Genomic DNA, 19,882 nt, shown 5'->3' with positions numbered 1-19,882 from the left:
CCCCATATATTAACCCAAACATTTATGGTCAATTAATATATGATAAAGGAGCCATGGACATACAATGGGGAAATGATAGTCTCTTCAACAGATGGTGCTGGCAAAACTGGACAGCTACATGTGAGAGAATGAAATTGGATCACTGTCTAACCCCATACACAAAAGTAAATTCAAAATGGATCAACGACCTGAATGTAAGTCATGAATCCATAAAACTCTTAGAAAAAAACATAGGCAAAACTCTCTTGGACATATACATGAGCGATTCTTCATGAACATAGCTCCCTGGACAAGGGAAACAAAAGCAAAAATGAACAAGTGGATCTATATCAAGCTGAAAAGCTTCTGTACAGCAAAGGACACTATCAATAGAACAAAAAGGTACCCTACAGTATGGGAGAATACATTCATAAATGACAGATCCGATAAAGGGTTGACATCCAAAATATATAAAGAGCTCACGCACCTCAACAAACAAAAAGCAAATAATCCAATTAAAAAATGGACAGAGGAGCTGAATAGACAGTTCTCCAAAGAAAAAATTCAGATGGCCAACAGACACATGAAAAGATGCTCCACATCGCTTGTCATCAGAGAAATGCAAATTAAAACCACAATGAGATATCACCTCACACCAGTAAGGATCGCCATCATCGAAAAGACAAACAACAACAAATGTTGGCGAGGTTGTGGAGAAAGGGGAACCCTCTTACACTGCTGGTGGGAATGTAAATTAGTTCAACCATTGTGGAAAACAGTATGGAGGTTCCTCAAAATGCTCAAAATGGAAATACCATTTGACCCAGGAATTCCACTTTTAGGAATTTACCCTAAGAATGCAGCACTCCAGATTGAAAAAGACAGGTGCACCCCTATGTTTATCGCAGCATTATTTACAATAGCCAAGAAATGGAAGCACCCTAAATCTCCATTAGTAGATGAATGGATAAAGAAGATGTGGTATATATACTCAATGTAATATTACTCAGCCATAAGAAAAAAAAACAGATCCTACCATTTCCAACAACATGGATGGTGCTAGAGGGTATTATGCTCAGTGAAATAAGCCAGGCGGAGAAAGACAAGTACCAGATGATTTCACTCATATGTGGAGTATAAGAACAAAGAAAAACTGAAGTAACAAAACAGCAGCAGAATCACAGAACCCAAAAATGTACTAATGGTTACCAAATGGAAAGGGACTGGGCAGGAGGGGTGGTACGGGAGGGATAAGGGCAGGAAAAAAGAAAGGGGGCCTTACGATTAGAATGTATTATGTGGGGGAGGGAGCATAGGGAGGGATGTGCAACACAGAGAAGACAAGTAGTGAGTTTACAGCATCTTACTATGCTGATGGACAGTGATTGTAATGGGGTTTGTGGGGGGGGGGGACTTGGTGAAGGAGGGAGTCTAGTAACCATAATGTTCTTCGTGTAATTGTGGATTAATGATAATAAAATGAATATTTAAAAAAATAAGTAAATAAAATAAAATAAAGACAAAGGAAGTCTCATAATTTGGTGAGTAAAACTGGAACTAAGGATATTCTTGTACTTAGTGTTTATTTTACCCATCCATGTATCCACAGGGCTTGGAGAAACTTGGGTTTAACTTTAAACAGAAGATCCTCAGAAAGTTCTCTTGACAGCATCTAGAATGGATACACAAACCCTATATCATCATACATTTCCATATTAATTATGCTTTTTAAAGATACCATGGATATATCCCTAGCTCAGGCCACATAAATGAATAAAAAGCTATAGGAGCTAAACACTCTCCTTTGTTTATAACAAAGTACTGAATGTTTACTTCAGCTGGGAGGCTCAAAAATATGTGTTATTAGACATAAGAAGAATGACGTAGAGGTAGAACTGGAGAATCAGCTTACTATGGAAGGTGGGTCAATATTTCATCTTTAAATCTGAAGGATGGCACATTATTTTTGATATGCTTACTTGATATATTTGTTCAGCTACTGCACACTTGATCTTTACAAGCAGACTGACCATTTGTGCCTTCACTTCAAGAGCTGAATTAAGCTATTACCACACATAGCAGCATCTAATGGACTCCAATGAACATGACTCCAGTTTATTGGGTCAATGATCTGTGAATAAGAAACCCATCTAAAAAGACTTTGACAACATAGATCCAGTGAATCATTATCTTTAGAAATATATATTGGTCTTTAGAAGATTACTAAAAAAAATATTTTAAAAGTCTTGCTAACACTATAATTACTGGATAAGCAAGAAGAAATAAACAATTACTCACTTTACTGAAAGTCACTAGGAATAATTGTCTGATGATACAGAAATGAATTTCAGGTCTTGCAGTATACACCAAACTGATAATTTTCTAGGTTTTTGGAAAGGATAATATATAAATGCCTGTTTGCAAGTACATTAAAGAATATTGTTCAAGGAATGAGGAAATATCTAGTAAATCAATCCTTCCGTTAATTATGTAGTTTTACTGGGATTTTGCTTTCCTACCAAAACAGATTACTTAAAAAAAAAAAGAAAAAGAAAAAGAAAAAAGAAAGCAGTATTGTTTAAGGGACTTCAAGGATATGCTTGACAGTTTTCTTCTTTTTCTCCAAAAGGTCATCAGTGTTGTTGATTTTACTGAAAGACAAAAGTCAATTAAATGATGATAGAAAAAAGGTCATTTCTGACCTAGATGAGATATTTCATCACAAGATTCTGCAATGTGTTTTTGAATCTAATCATAAATATTTCTGAGACTGAAGTTAATGTAATGTAATTAACATGTATTAGAAACATCAAATTATATAAAACACATAGAAAAATTATATGTGCATTACATGAAAGGATGATGTAATAGGCAGAATTTAATTAATTACTTTCAAATAATCACTTAATTTTCAAGCAATACTATTATAATATCCTTAAGGTGATTGAAAGATAATGAGGCCTAGCAGATATTGAGTGCCTACTAATATGCCAGACACTATGTGTAGAACTTTAAATATCACATTTATTACTTCAGTGAATGATGATGATTATTATTATTATCATGACAGGTGAGAGGCAAAGTGGTGGAAAAATAGCAATAATGAATTGACTTCCATTCAACCTTTCTTAAATCCCCATTTCTGAAAGGTAAATACAAAATTCATTTATCAGTATAATTTGTCTATCTGAAAATTTACATATTTGACCAAAGTCAGAAGGAAGGAAATTACTAATGGTTCCTTTCATTCATGTCTTTTCTCTGAATATTTATACAGTGCTAAGTGCAAAAAACAGTGGGCTGTAACATGTAACAATCAAGCAGATTTAGTGGCAAAACTCTTGTTTATATACAGACTCATTTATTTTATCTACTGAAATAATGTACTGACTTAGTTGTTTTGGTGAATAATAATTGTTCTCTCCCAAAGTGCTCAGATTGGCTATTTTGATAGTATGAATGAATCATTTAGGAAGCAGTCAATCTATATAAGAGATCACATAACAACAGCAAGGACTTTATCATTTGCACTTCATAACTGTCCTATGGTCCATAATGACAAAACTAACATTTTTATTTAAGTAGAAATGGGCTGTAAAAATCTGAATTGACTTTCAGGGACTACTCAATGTATTTCAAAATGAAGAAAATTTAACAAAGCTATTGTCTATTTATACAACTATTAAAAGGTCAGAAGGAAAAGATGTTAGCTGAGATTTTGGGAATTCTTTTCCCAAACCAAACAAACTGTCCATTCAGCGAACTAGCTACAATTGCCATAATTCACCTTGGATATCAGAAAACCACCAATGACACTGATAGTTTCAAAACACATCATTAGGTTCCTGATGCCAGTCAAAATCACATAAATTGACAGCCTCTCCTTCAACTAGTTATAATTAACATTTCAAGACAAATGTAAAAATAGGACATAAAGGAATATTCATGGATAAACAGGGCTTTTGAATCCAGAAGAGACATTGATGGAGGAGGCATTATTGAAAAATAGGGTTGGAGAGGGGGAAAAGATGACAAAGTCAGAAGACAAGGTACAAACCTCCTCACACACACACAATGATGAAGCAACTACAGAAAGTACAACTAACTCTGAAATGAACTAAAGACTGAAGAACAGATCATCTATATCTGGTGAAGAGAAGACCACACAGAGAAAGGTAAAGTGGCAGAGCCATAATCAATCAGGACCCAAGTCTTTCCCTAATCCCAGTCCATAGGCAGGGGGAAGAAGAACAGAGTGGGGAGGAAATAAGTGCTCAGGAACTCTGCACATCTGGCCTTGGAGATCTGCTCTGGGAAAACAAGTCACCATTTCACTAGGTTTTGATAACTAATGGGTCTGGACAGCAGAGAGTACTGGGGCACCCAAGGAGGCTGAGACTCCTGCCACTTGTGGAAGACAGACATTGACTGCCAGTGTTGCTGAGACCTAACACAGAGGTGGCAGTTTGTAAGATTTACCAGTAGTGGGAATGGTGCCAGTGCAGCAAGGGTTGTACAGAGCTTTCTGTGCAGAAGAAAGGGCAGGTAGATGACACTTTCCCAAGCTGTCCCTCAGCCCAACTGGTCAGGCGCTCATGGGAGCCCCAAATCCCAAATGCTCCAACCCCCTTGCTGGTGGTTCAGCCCAAGGTGCTTGCCAGCTTTGAGTGCTCCTTTCTCCTTGCTGGTGGCCCAGAACCATGCCAAAACCCTTGCACACCAATGCGGCCCACCCAGACATCCCAGCAGTATTGCCATCATTGCAGGACAGGCAGATGGCAATCATACTCACAACAACCCCAGCATAAGAACAGCTGCTCAGCTCAGAAAGGGTCAGCTGAGGAGAGCTGCTACCCTCTGCTGACAGAGATCAGCCACTGCTGGAACACAGGCAGAAAGGCAGGCTGATCCATAGCCCACCAGTTGCAATTAGGGATCTACTGCAACAGAGAAACAGTCATTGGTGAATAAAGAGTCTTGAGCTTCTGAGCACCAAAGGACGCCTTCTTCATAAAACATTACTCCCTAGATCAGGAGGCATAGTGGATCTATCTAATACAAAGGAAGAAACACAGAAACACTGACAAAACTAGGACTATGTTCCAAACAAAAGTACAGGATAAAACATGAGAAAGAGGAATAAATGAAAAGGAGATCACCAATCTTCTTGAAAAAGATTTCAAAGTAACAGTCAAAAATATGTTCACTGATCTGTGGAAAAGTATTGATCTCAGGGAAGACTTCAAAAAAGAGATAGAAGACTTAAAAATGAGCCACTTGGAGCTGAAGAATACAGTAACTGAAATGAAATATTCAATGGAGGGAACAATTGCTGCAAGTAGAGGAGTCAATAAGATGGTAATTAGAGAACCAGAACACAGTGAAGCTGAGGGATAAAGAGACAAAAGAATCTTTAGAAATAAGAGGACTCACAGAAGGAGAAGAGAGAGACAAAGGTTAGAAAATCTCTTTGAAGAAGTAAGTGCTGAAAACTTCCCCAATTTGGGGAGGAAAATAGTCACCCATGTCCTGAAAGTACAGAGAAGCCCTAACAAAAGGAACCCCAGGAAGACAAACGCCAAGACATATAATAGTCAAAAATGACAAAGTAAAGGAAAAGACAGAGTATTGAAAACAGCTAGAGAGAAACACAAATTTACTTATAAGGGAAACTCCATCAGGCTATTAGCAGACTTCTCAGCAGAAATATTACAGGCAAGAAGGGAGTGGTTTGAAATATCAAAAGTCATAAAACCAACTACACACAAGATCAGTCAAGGGATACACGAAAAATGCTGATTATGACATCTTATACGTAAGGTGTGGAAGAGGAATAAGAATTTAAAAAGTAGTAGTTTTAGACTGTGTTTGAAATAGAGCAACTATCAACTTAATATAGATGGTTACATACTTAGGAAACTATCCATGAACCTTATGGTAACAACAAACCTAAAGCCTATAATAGATATACAAAAATTTTTAAAAAAGAAATCCAATCATAACACTAAAGAAAACCATCAAATAAAAATGTAAGAATTTAAGAGAGGAAAAAAAGAACAGAGAGGAACTACAAAAACAACCAGAAAACAATTAATAAAATGTCAGTAAGTACATACCTATCAATAACTACTTTACATGTAAATGGACTGAATGCAATAATCAAAAGATGTAGAGTGGCAGAATGTATTAAGAAACAAGTGTATAAGAGACTCATTTCAGACCTAAAGACATGCATGAAAGTGAAAAGATGATAAAAGATATTTCATGCAAATAACAGGGAGAAAAAAGCAAGAGTAGCAGTACCTCTATCAGACAAAATAGACTTCAAAACAAAGAAAGAAATAAGAGACAAAGAAGGACATTACATGATGATAAAGGGATCAATCCAAAAAGAGGGATATAAAAAATTTAAATATCTATGCATCCAGTAGGAATATATATATATATATATATATATATATATATATATATATGTATATATACATACATATATATATATGTAAAAAAAATGGAAAACAAATCCTAACAGAAATAAAGAAGAAGTAGACTTCAACTTTATCATGTTAGGGGATCTTAACACACCATTAACATCAATGGACAGGTCATCCAGACAGAAAGTAAATTTGGAAACAGACACTGAACAACACATTAGATCAGATGGACTTAACAGATATCTAAAGAACATTCCACCAAAAAGCAACAGGATATACATTTTTCTTAAGTGTACATGAAATGTTCTCAAGAATAGATCACCTATTAGGACAAAAATCTTCAAATAATTTGAAAATATTGAAATTGTATCAATAACTGCTCAGACCACAGTTGTATGAAACTAGAAATAAATTGCTCAAAGAAAACAAGAAACCCCACAAACACATGGAAGTTAAACAACATTCTTGTAAATAATCAATGGATCAATGAACAAATCAATGTAGAAATCAAGCAATATATGGAGACAAATTAAAACAAAAATACAACAGTTCAAAATTTGTGGGACACTGCTAAAGCAGTTATAAAAGGGAAGTACCTCAAGAAGCAAGAGCAATCCCAAATAAACAGTATAAACTCACAACTAAAAAATCTAGAAAAAGCCAAAAAAATGAAATTCTAAGTTCATAGAAGGAGAGACAAAACAAAGATCAGAGCACAAATATATAAAATAGAGAAGAACAAAACAATAGAAAAAAATCAATGAAACTAAGACCTAGTTCTTTGAGGAGATAAACATAGTAGACAAACCTATAGCCAGACTTATCAAGAAAAAAAGGGAGAGCACAAATAAACAAAATCAGAAACAAAAAAGGAATAGTCACAGACCCCAGAAATACAAAGAATTATTAGAGAATTATATGAACAATTATGCCAATAAATGGGACAACCTGGAAGAAATAGAAAAATTTCAAGAAAAAATACAACTTTCCAAGATCGACCCAAGAAGAAACAGAATATCTGAACAGACTAATTACTAGTAATGAAATTGAATTGGTAATCAAAAAAACTCCCAACAAACATAAGTGGATTACAAGATGGCTTCACAACCGAATTCTAACAAACATTTAAAGACAAGCTAATATCCATTCTTTCTCAAAGTATTACAAAAAGTAGAAAAGGAGGGAATACTTCAGATTCATTTTATGAGGACAACATCAATCTAACACCAAAACCAGACAAAGATACTCCAAAAAAAGAAAAATTTAAACCAATACCCCTGATAAACATAGATGCAAAAATGCTCAAAAAGATATTAGCAAACTGAATCCATAGGAAGGAACATCCATTATAACCAAGTGCAATTTATTCCAGGGATGCAAGGATGGTGCAATATTTTTAAATCAATCTATGTGATATTCCACATTAATATAAAGAAGTATATAAACTGTATGATCATCTCAACAGATGCTGAAAAGCATTTGAAAAAATTCAACATCCATCCATGATAAAAACTCTCAACAAAATAGATATGAGTACAGAGGGAATGCACCTCAGCATAATAAAGGACATATATGACAATCTCACAGCTAACATCATACCAAAGCTGTCCCTCTAAGATAAGGAACAAGACAAGGATGCCTACTCTCATCACTTTTATTCAACATAAAACTGAAAATCCTAACCATGGCAATCAGACAAGATAAAGAGATAAAAGGCATCCAAACTAGTAAAGAAGAAGTACAACTTTCACAAATTCTAACAAACATTTAAAAACAAGCTAATACTCATCCTTCTCAAAGTATTCCAAAAATTAGGAAAGGAGGGAATACTTCAAACTCATTTTATGAGAACAATATAAATCTAACACCAAAACCAGACAAATAAACTGCAAAAAATAAAAATTTACACCAATATTCCTGATGAACATAGATTGCAAAAATCCTCAACAAAATATTACCATTTGACATGATACTATATATTAAAAAACCCTAGACTCCACCAAAAACTATTAGAATAATTGGATTCAGCAAACTGCAGTATACAAAATTAATACAAAAAAATCTATTGCATTCCTGTATACTATCAACAAACTAACAGAGAGAGAAATCAGGAAAACAAGTGTATTTACAATTGCATCAAAAATAACAAAATACCTAGGAATAAATTTAACCAAGGCAGTGAAAGACCTGTACTCTGAAAACTATAAGACACTCATGAGAGAAATTAAAGACAGAAATAAGTGGAAATCTATCCTGTGCTAATGGATAAGAAGAATTAGTATTATCAGAATGGCCATCCTGCCCAAAACAATTTACAGATTCAATGCAATACCTATGAAAATACCAATGACATTTTTCAATGAACTAGAGCATGTAATCCTAAAATTCATACGGAACCACAAAATAACTCAAATAGCCAAAGTAATCCTGAGAAAAGAGGAACAAAGCTGTGAGTTTTATAATCCCTGATCTCAAGTTATATTACAAAATTACAGCAATCAAAACAATATGGTACTAGCACCAGAACAGACCCATAGATCAATGGAACAGAATAGAGCCCAGATACAAACCCACACTTAATTAATATGCAATAAAGGAGCCATGAATATACAATGGGGAAAAAATAGTCTCTTCAATAAGTAGTGTTGGGAAAACTGGACAACTACATGCAAGAGAATGAAACTGTATTACTGTCCAACTCCATACACAAAAGTAAAGTTGAAATGGATTACAGGCCTAACTGTAATACAGAAAATCGTAAAACTGTTAGAGGAAAACTTAGGCAAAAATCTCTTGATTATAATTAAGAGCATTTTTTTATGAAACACTTCTTGGAAAAGGGAAACAAAATAAAAAATGAACAAGTGATGTTGCATCAAAATCAAAAGCTTCTGTACAGCAAAGGACACCATCAGCAGAATAAAAAGGCAACTACAGGATGGAATATATTCATAATGGATTTATCTGATAAGGAGTTACCATCCAAAATATATAAAGAGCTCATATGACTCAACACCAAAAACAAATAACCAAATTAATAAATGGGCACAGAACTTGAACAGGCACTTTTCCAAAGAAGAAATATAGATAGCCAACAGGCACATGGAAAAAATACTCCCTCCACATCATTAACCATCAGGGAAATGAAAATCAGAACCATATGAGATATCACCACACAGTAGTTAGAATGGCCATTATCCAAAAGACAAGAAATAACTAGTGTTGGTGAGAATGTGGAGAAAAGGGAAGCCTCTTACACTATTGTTGGGAAATTAAATTGGTACAACTATTGTGGAAAACAGTATGGATATTTCTCAAAAAACTAAAAATAGAAATACCATATGACCCAGTAATTCCACTTTCAGGAATTGACCCAAAGAAAACAAAATCCCTGATTTGAAAAGATATATACACCCTTATGTTTATTGCCACATTATTTACAAAAACTGAAGCAACCAAATTGTCATTAATATGTTAATGGATAAAGAAGATTCAGTACATATACACAATGGAATATTATTCAGCCATAACAAGAATGAAATCCTACATGCAACAACATGGATGGACCTAGAAGGTATTTTGCTAAGTTAAATAAGCCAGGCAGAGAAAGACAAGTACCATATGATGTCACTTATCTGTAGAATCTAAAAACAAAACAAAACAAAATGAACAAAATGGCAGTAGACTCATAGACACTGAGCAGTGACTGGTGGTTACCATGGGGGAGGAGTTTGGGTGGGTGAATGGTAGGGTGAGGTGGATAAAGGGGCACAAAAATTCTCCATCATAGTATAAATTGTTCACAGTGATGAGATAGTAACTGCACTAGTTTGGGTGAGGATTTAATAATATGGTTAACTATTAAACTACTGTTTTGTATACTTAAAACCAATGTAAGATTGTATATCAACTGTAGTCAATTGAAAAAAAACAAGGAGAGGAGCACTGAGTCATAAAGACTCACAAATTGAAAACTTCCTTTGAATAGGCAAACAAGTGGGCAAGACTAATACTTTCTTAAGATTTGTGAAGAACTTTCTAAGATTATACATACATATCCAATATCCCTATGTATCTATCATCTCCACAGTGAATAGTCTTAATAATTACAAAGGACAATGATTTGTGTGATAACATAGATACTGAGGTTAATTGGAATAATTGATCAGCACAATAGCACATGTTATCCAAGCTGGATCAGAGCAAGGAGAGAAAATATTGCTCCTACTCGCTTTTGAACTTAACTGTATTTTTAAAAATGTTGTTAAACATTAGAAAAGCTAAGCTAAAAACAGATCTAATCTATTATGGCATAGAATATATTTAAATAAGTTTAATAAGTTAAAGGGTTAAATATTAATTTATCTGTATTTGAGTTTCATTGTATAAAATATATTCATTTTGTTACCACATAAATATCCAGAAAGGCTATCAATATAATTCTGTTATTTAGAAAGAAATGCTTAAAGTATTTCAATTAGCAATCTCCTAGATAACTACTATTATAGTAAAATAAATACTAATTAACATGCTGATTTTGGCAATTAATTGATACCCAATCAACTCACTATAGTTATTTCGTTAGACACCAGTTAAATGTTCAAATTCTTTGCAAGTTTAATGCATGAATTAGGGCAATAAAGCACATTTAGTATTTTCCTTCTTGAGATAATTATATGGTAACTGAATTAACTTACTCTTATTCATTTAAGTTTATTACAATATCATGTATTTAGTGTACAATAAATGTGTAATCTAATTTAAATACTGAGAAAGTGCTAAGGTTTATGTAGTTCAATACCATTTAGGATAGTTCAAAAAACTCTTCCTGGGAAAATGATATAAACTGTTTTTTAGGGGTCTTATTCAATTTTTGTTTATTTCATTTATAGTTATGAACATATATATATACATACAGCTATTTATAATAAATATATACAATACACATTTACTATAAATATAGATATTTATATTAAATACATTTAATATTTTCTGGACTTTGTAATTACTTATAATTATTTTATTTATAAAAGTAAAAAGATTTATACTTCTACTACACACCAGTAATTTTAGAAATCATGTCTTAAATAGATATCTTTAAATTATTCATGATAGGCTTTAATTTATTAGAAATTATTCAGAAGCAAATTTGAATAAGCAACATATCTTTCTGGGATTGTTATGAAAATTTTAATGATGTAAAAAATTACTTAGGAAATCAAATGCAAACACAAACATACTAGAAGTATTGTTTTTAACTTCTAAAGTTTTAAAAGCTAAGTTTAAAATAACTAATAAAGCCTTTTGCTACTGTTTTTTCCCTAGTCAGTCATTCAAACACCTGTCTCTGATTCATATTAAAAATATTTTATGAAAATTCAAGACATTGTGGAAAGTGTTCATACTGACCATCTATTTTTTCCAGAACACAGTAAAACTACACAGAATGCTTACTTTGATAATGCACTGGCTTCTATCCAGCCCAGCCTCTAACACCCCAGTTAGGCCAACCTAATGTTCTTCACTTGCAGGGAGTGCTGGATGAACAGGAAACAAATATCACATGGAGACTGAATATAACTGCCTTTTAAGAACTTGGACTTGTTTATTTCTACTTTTGGCAAGTTGTGTAAAGTATCTTCCACCAGTTCTTCATGTGTGCATGTCTGTGCCTGTGTTTGTAAATAAAACTGTACGTCATTTCTTTCATAATAATATGGACCCATATTGATCTCATCATTTATTATTGTTGTAGTATTGTATTATTATTATTATTGTATGTTCTGTTGAACATTCCACTTGATGTTGTTTTAAACATCATAATAAAAGTAAACAATTGACTCCTCTTAATGTAATTTTTCTTACAATCTCAGAGTTCTCTCTGTGGGCAGAAGTCATCATACCTACAGTTATTAATGTAGTCAGCCAGAAAGATGTGTTAACATCTCCACTTGTTTAAGAGAAGCTTGGCAGATGGGGAACACAAGAATCTAGGTACCACTCAATGTTCCTGGGAATGAGCAGAGGCCCAAACATGTAAGTGTTAGGAAAATTAGGTAGAAAGTCAGACATAAGCAGCTGGAAAAGGGGAAGATAAGTCTCAAATAAGACGTTGCTCAAACTCTGCCCAGGTAGGGGGTCCCATGTGAAGACAACAAACGGTTTGCAGGGAGATAACTTCCTTCCCAGCCAGATGGCAACAGATGAAACTAAGAACTACCCAAATCACACCTCAGGGTGGGGAAAGGACATGCTCACTGAGAGGGAGGACTACATACAAAGACCTGTAAATCAAATAAGCCCACCTTGTCAGTAAAAGAGATGCCTCCTACCAGAATGCAATATATAAGCCTCCCACCTAACAGATCAAGGTCTTTGTCTACCTTGACTCTGACCCCTCCCTTGGAGTGTATTGAAATTAAACTTTCCCTCTGATTGGCTGTAAATTCTCTGCCTTTCAATTCTTTGTTGCAGCTGGGACAAAAGAACTGAGAAGGAACTCAACCCATGTTAGTAGTGAGATAAGGCCCCTCTGTGTTTCTCTTCAATAAACATACATTATTTGTGATATTATAAGTGGTTAAATGTTGCTTTTATGTGTTTATCCTTCCACACTTAGAAGAAATGAGCTCCCACGTACATGTTTTATTACTTTTACAAATGGAAGAGGGAAGGTATCTCCAGTTGAATCAAGAGAAAAAGAAATTCTGCACACAGAGGAGAGCACAGTGTCTTGTATGTTGTGGGTATTCCATACATGTTTGTTCAGTTGATATAAACTTTTTTATCACTTGCTAAACTTCTTAGCCTCACCTAGCATATTTATTTTCAGAAAAATTTTTGTTTTGTAGTTAACAACACATGTGACAGTCAGCAGTTCACAAGATCAAACATGTTTCATATGAAATTTGTATTATAGGAATCCAAGGACAAATTACTCATAACAATAAATAAATAATAAATCAATAGATTGACATATTATTTAATGTAAAATGAGTTTTAGTTTCATTGCTTCTTAAATTGATGCAGTCTAATTATGCATTAAGGTAAAGGAGAACATCCTTTTCTTGAATAGTTACATTTTACATAGAGTTTAGGTCAGGTTCCAGCCACACTTCCCATGTAAGAATAATTAGCTCCAGGGTAGTAGTCATGCCTCCAGTGAGAGCCTCAAAAATACACAGACACAGACAGAGACACACACACCATAGTGCATGTGCACACACACACACACACACACACACACACACACAAGTTCTATTTTAACCAGGTAAACTTAATCAATTCTTCTAGTCAGGTCTAATTGCCACCAGTTTTCTCATGTCTGCTTTTTCACTTTTCATACTGACTATTAAGACTCTTTGCTTCAGTTTTCTCATTTTGCCTTAGTAGGACTAAGAAATGTGAATACAGAAAGCCTGCAGATACAGGCAGAGTCAGGCCTAAGTCAGTAGAGGGCTCCAGCATCTATTCTTTACTGAGACAGAGGTCAGATTACAACTGACTTAAAAAAAAAGATGGTCATTCTAAAATAAAGATGACTTCTTTTTGGGTAAATTCAACCTTTCATTTTATAATTTACCTTTATACTAGAGTAGTAGGTCTACAGCTGTGCATTTAAGTTATTCAATTGTTAATATAAAAGGTGTAGATTCCTGAATATAGATGCAATACATGGTGCATTAAAATATATATGTGAAAATAACATTTCCAACTGCCTTGCGGATGCAGCTTTTGTGCAAAAGAGGTCATTCATCATATGCTTAACACTTGACAGAGAAGGAAAACAAAATTAGAAGTCATTACCTAAACCTGATTTTACTTGCTCAAGCCCAAATTAATTACGTTATCTTTAATTGGATACCTTAAGTATGCATTAAGGTAAGAAATATACAACACTATAAATAGAAATCCAGTGAAAATTCTTTATACTGTAATACTGGAAAAAACTACAGTGGCCACATCCAAGGCAACTTCCCCTCCATTACACAGAATAGTGCTATTTTAGGGCTGCAGGAGATTTGAAGATAGTCTAAAGAAAAAAAGCCATTATTAAGAAAAAGAAGAAAAAAAGGAACCTGAATTCTAAAAGCATATGTATGCTTATATTAGAAACGGGCCTAAAACTCATACCTCCTGACTTAATACATACTAGATAAATCTTTCATGTGGCACATAAATTCCTGAACATAAATTTCCAGAATTGTGTGTCATCACTAATGTAGACTTCAGAATTATATATGTTGATATACTTAAAAACTAAGTAAATCCCGTTTTCCCAAAAGTTACAGCTAATTTTGATAGTGAGATCAAAGATGGGCAGATATGAAGCTCTAACAAAGCATTGCCTCTCCCATGTGACAATAAATAAATAAATACATTGTGTAAAACAATGAATAAGGGAAAACAACTATTAAACTAAAGTAACCAGTTGTTTTTCTGATCTGGTTGATTGTTTTTAGTTATTATTTTTAAGTGATTCTGAGAGAACTAATAACACTCCAGGAGCGGGTGCAATGGGAAAGGTATAAGAAGGGAAATTGTTAAATTATCACTCTAATGAACCTGTGTAAATTGTGTAGTCAAAATATTTTTTAATAAGTCACTTCTGTGTCTAAAGACAACTTAAAATTATAAAGGTAATTTACTTTTATTTATCATTTTCTTCCTCATTTTTAATGTTTGTGCATTTAAGTAGTAAACCTATACTCCGTCAGGAAAAAAAAAAGGAAGTGAAAATTTTTTTAAAGAACTAAAAGAAATGTATTTTCTGATAAACAGGGAAAGAGAGTCTTATTTTCTTTCTCTCCTATTTCTCAACATAAAGCAGATAAGTAGAGTGGCAAATATTATGTTCTCAAAATTACACCTGGAATGCAAATGTGAATAATGTCAGTATAACACCACACATATTTATTTGCATTTAATTTTGTCTTCTAAGTAGTCTCCTTCTCCTAATACTTTAAGTAATAGGAAGAAAATAAGGTTATATCAACTTTTTCTAATAGTTTCTGTTTGGAACCAGGGCAATCAAATAAATTTAGAAAAGACTTCCAATGAGTTGAATGAACACTAAAAAATCCTAAAAGTAAATGTGGAAGCATGATTTAGATATTCATTTATTGATGCCCACTCTATGTCTGGTAGTGCAAAAAAAAAACCAGGGGAAATAAAGTGAAAAATAAAATACAATTCCTAACCACAGGAAGATATACACTGGTAGGGAAGGCAGGCAAGTGAATAAGATATTATATACAATGACTATAATCATAAAGATATGTATCAGGTGCTGTGTGAGAATAGAAGGACACTTTAATAACAGAAAAGGACAACAGTAACAGTTACAATAAGCCATTTCAAGAGAGGTGATGCTTTAGGTGAATTTCAATAACAGTCAACAAAGGGAAGAGAGGATACATCCTTCAAAAGAAGTGGAATATTTAAAGGCTCAGAAATCTGAAGAGATCTTTTCAAAGTCATTTACACTGAGGTCAAAGTTCAGGGTCCAAATTAAGTGAATAACTAATGGGACATAAATTGGCAGTAGAGAAAAGCGTATTGTCTAGTGGTTACGAGCCTAGACTTTTATGTGTATTACAGTGTCTTCAAATGACATTTCATCTAAATATTAGGTATTGACAATAAGCAAAGTACCCTTTGCCTCTGTATTCTCAACTGCAAAATGGAAATAACATATATATATATATATCTTGCATGCTATTGCAAGCATCAATGGTAATGTTATTTAATGCCCCAACTCTCCAACTGAACAAGCCTGTTGATTGTAAGCACGATACATGTATTTCCAAGCACAAAGGACGGCAGTCATACTATCATCCTTGATCTCTTAACAGCATTCCATATACTGGACCCTCCCTTTTCCTGGGAAACAACTTGCAGAACTTCCACCTATGCTCCCTTTCTGTTCCTGATATTTCTCTGGCACCTTACACTTAACATGTCTTTGTTAACTCTTCCTCCTTTCTGGTTATTTCTAATTTTGGAATTTAACGAGACTTTTATCTATGTGTTCTTTTCACTTCTCTTCATTTTTTAGTCTTAAAAATTTCATTCCTATGACTTCAAAAGCCATCTTCATGTCTCACAAATATATACTCAAGAGCTCAGGCATCTTCTCTGAGCTCTAGGCCTATATATGTAGATGCTCCCTGAGGACCTCCACTCGGTATTTGATGACATATCAATCATGGACAAAAGCATCCCGATAGTGACTGCAAACATATATTTATTCCCTTTATCTTTCAACATAGTAAAGAATGTTACTATTCAACCAGTTACTTTTCCAATTCTGAAAACTAGGAGCCAATATTGACAATTCATCTTCTCCCCTTCTGCTCACTGTCCAATTTTTCTCATCATGCCACAGTATATACATTAGATTCCTCACTTTGTTATCATCTTTACTTTAATAATCTTATACTGTTTGGTTCATTTCAATGACCTTTGAACTATTCTCTTTCCTCCCTGACCATAGACAGCATGCCAAACCATTTTTCCAGAGAATCCAGAATAATCTTTTAAAAATATACATCATTGAATCCTTCAAATACCCAATATTCTTTAGTGACATCTTGTCATTCTTTGGAAAAAAGCCTGTATCTTTACCATGATTATAATGCCTTGTGAATCTACTGAAAATATTCTGTTCTTCCTAGCTAATTCCTACCAACCTTATGGGTTTCACCTAATTCTTGTTTCCATTAAGAGGTATTTAAAACCCAATTAAATTGACCTATCCCTCTAATTCTTCACAATGGCTACTGAAGTATTCGGTGTCACATGTATTTGTATAATCTTTTTTTTTTATGTTTGTTTCCACCACTAGCTTACAAGGTTCAAGATGTTCACAGATTCCGTATGTGACAAAATACTGTATTTTCATTTTCCAATACAGGTCCCGACACATAGTAGGTGCTCCAAATAGTCATCAAATAAACACTTAAATGAATAAATGAATTCTTTTTTATAGGTAAGAGTCAACATGGTTGCAAGCATAAAGTAGCTTGGATATATGAAAAAAATGCCTTTGTAATTTAGCACAGCAAATAAATCATAAGCTAATTCTTATGCACAGAGAAAAGTTTGGGTTAGACTATGCTTTATAAATAGTAACAATTTTTAATATGTTCCTTTTCTGTTTGAAAAAAAAAACTACATCAACTTTAGCATTGTTTTTCTATGTAGACCAAGATAATAGAACAATTTTTTCACTGTTTTCTCACCTTCAACTCCTACTATGTAAAGCTAAAAATGTCACTTGGTCTTCTATTTTAGTAATCTAAGAAATCATTGTTGCTGGGCAGTTTCCTTTTCATCAGCAAGAACTTGAGCTACTGCTCCATATAAAATCAAATTTAAAGTGACAAGCTGCAGCTCTTAACACATTTGGTCTTCGCAGTTTTCCTATATCAAAGCTGTCCTGTAACATATCAAAGCGAATCTGCATTATCAAAATAATAACAATGAAAAAGGTATTTGTGTATTAAGATTGTTAATCAGATATTCTCTTTAAAATATCCTTATATAAAATTAATTTGACTTACTTTTAACAGATAAAAATTAATGTAATGCATGATAGCTAAATAACTTGCTATGATAGTGTTTAATGTATTTTTTTTCCTCTGCAGGTAAAAGAACTAAATTTTAATGTGACTGACATTAAATAAAAGAGTCTCAAATTTATATTCCCCGTCTTCCTTAAATCTTTGTTGAACAATCAAAGAGAAAGGTGGGAAGCTTTCTTGAATTTGCATAGAGCATTCCTAAACAGGAGATATCTATGCTATGTCTATACCTATATTTGCAGTTACATATATCTATATCTAGATTTATATATTTTCTCCCCTTTGGACAGTTCTCAAACCTGGAGAAATGGAGGGATCTTAGGTGATGGTAGCCATTGGGAAGTCTTAAATATTATGAGTTTAGAGGTTTCTCAAGAAAAGCATAATTTTTTTTTCTCTTTAGAGATGGTGGCAACAGATGACAGTGAACAAAGCTGGGTTCTTCTCTAATCAAAAGTGGATTGAATCCAAAGAGCTGCAGAAATCCAAGCAAAAGGGAAATAGACAAAATGCATGTGAATATTTGTGCATATTATTATTGGATTAATGTTTCTCTTTTCTCTAAGGAAATGAAAGGGAACAAAAACAATGAAGTATTTATTGTGCTAAAATTAGATTTTTAGACTAATTTCTATTTTTTTATTTCTTTTCCTGAATTTTCTGTGTGCATAAGTATTTTCAATTACTCATTAGAGAAGAACACACAAAATATTTGTTTAAAATAGTAATTCAAAATGAAATATAAAATTTAAAATAATCACAATATAATGCTATTTTCAAATAGATCTACAAGTACGTATTCTTATAAAATAAAGGAATTTACACTTGAGCATTATCTGTTCACTTTTCTCACCCCTTTTTATCATTTGTGTGTATGTTATATCCTTACTTTGCATCATAACCCTACTCTGAGGCTACAAAATGTACTAAAGTGTATGCTACATAATCTATCAACTCGCTGTACTAGTACCTGAAAGTGTTCCTGAAATGTTGGTGATCATTAGCTAAATTCAATTGATGTTTAATATGTTATCATACTTGGAGCTTTTCTGTCATTTGTGACTGTCCCTCTTCCTTGAAATTCTCTATTCTCTCTCTTTCTTTCCCTACATAATTGCAGCTAAATCTCAAATTTCATTATCAGCTCATTTTGTTTTGACTTACACTGAAATGTTGGTGTTGTCCCATATTCAGTGTGATCTGCTCTTCTTAATCACCTTTTATTCCCACTTCAAATGTTCAGTCTGAGAGATATCACTAACTTTTTTCAGTCAAACTTGCACTTATGACCCAAAGATTTCTAATCATTTTCTGATTCAAAAATAAGCTGAACTTTCCTTTCTCATTCTCTCCTGCCACTAAGTTTTTCCATCTGAATGTACCATTGACTGCTCAAATACAAAATACTAATAATCTTCCTCCAAACATTCTCTGTCCTATGATCATTGTATTTATGAATTATAGATATAATTCTTGATTACTCAAACTAGAAATCTTGGAGTAATAGCTGACTTCTCTCTACTACTATCTCCTTATCCCAGAGGTGAAACAAGTTTTGTCGAAATGATTCCCTTAAAACTCCTATGACTCTTATATTTTCCCTCTTTCTGTATCAATGCCTTAGTTATATTCATAACATTATACATTCTTACTATGCCAACAGTCTCTAATGAGCTTCCCAAAGTCTACGTTCATCTGTGGTCTAGTCTAGCCTTTCCAGTGTAAGTAGAGTTAAAAATGATCTATATGGTTTTAAATTTCACTGTCCAACCTGTTAGCTGAATAAACCTGAGCAAATTAGCTTATGTAAGATTTAGATTCCTAATATGCAAAATGAGAGAAAGCAATAGCCACCTTGGGACCATCTATTAGGACTAAATGTAATTT

At 33.5% G+C, this 19,882-nt stretch overlaps 1 long non-coding RNA gene across 3 annotated transcripts in view; it reads right to left on the bottom strand.

The window, feature by feature from the left end:
* Positions 1 to 2,450: 2,450 nt before the first annotated feature.
* LOC140843514 (uncharacterized) overlaps positions 2,451 to 19,882 on the bottom strand; it is a 136,074-nt gene continuing 118,642 nt past the window's right edge. For all 3 annotated transcript variants that reach the window (XR_012121353.1, XR_012121352.1, XR_012121354.1), the window contains one exon: positions 2,451 to 2,630. This is a non-coding gene — a long non-coding RNA (uncharacterized lncRNA). The remainder of the gene's footprint in view (positions 2,631 to 19,882) is intronic.

Source organism: Manis javanica, chromosome 9 (genome assembly GCF_040802235.1).
Source record: "Manis javanica isolate MJ-LG chromosome 9, MJ_LKY, whole genome shotgun sequence".
Classification (NCBI taxonomy): domain Eukaryota; kingdom Metazoa; phylum Chordata; class Mammalia; order Pholidota; family Manidae; genus Manis; species Manis javanica.
This window is presented reverse-complemented; position numbering and strand designations above follow the sequence as displayed.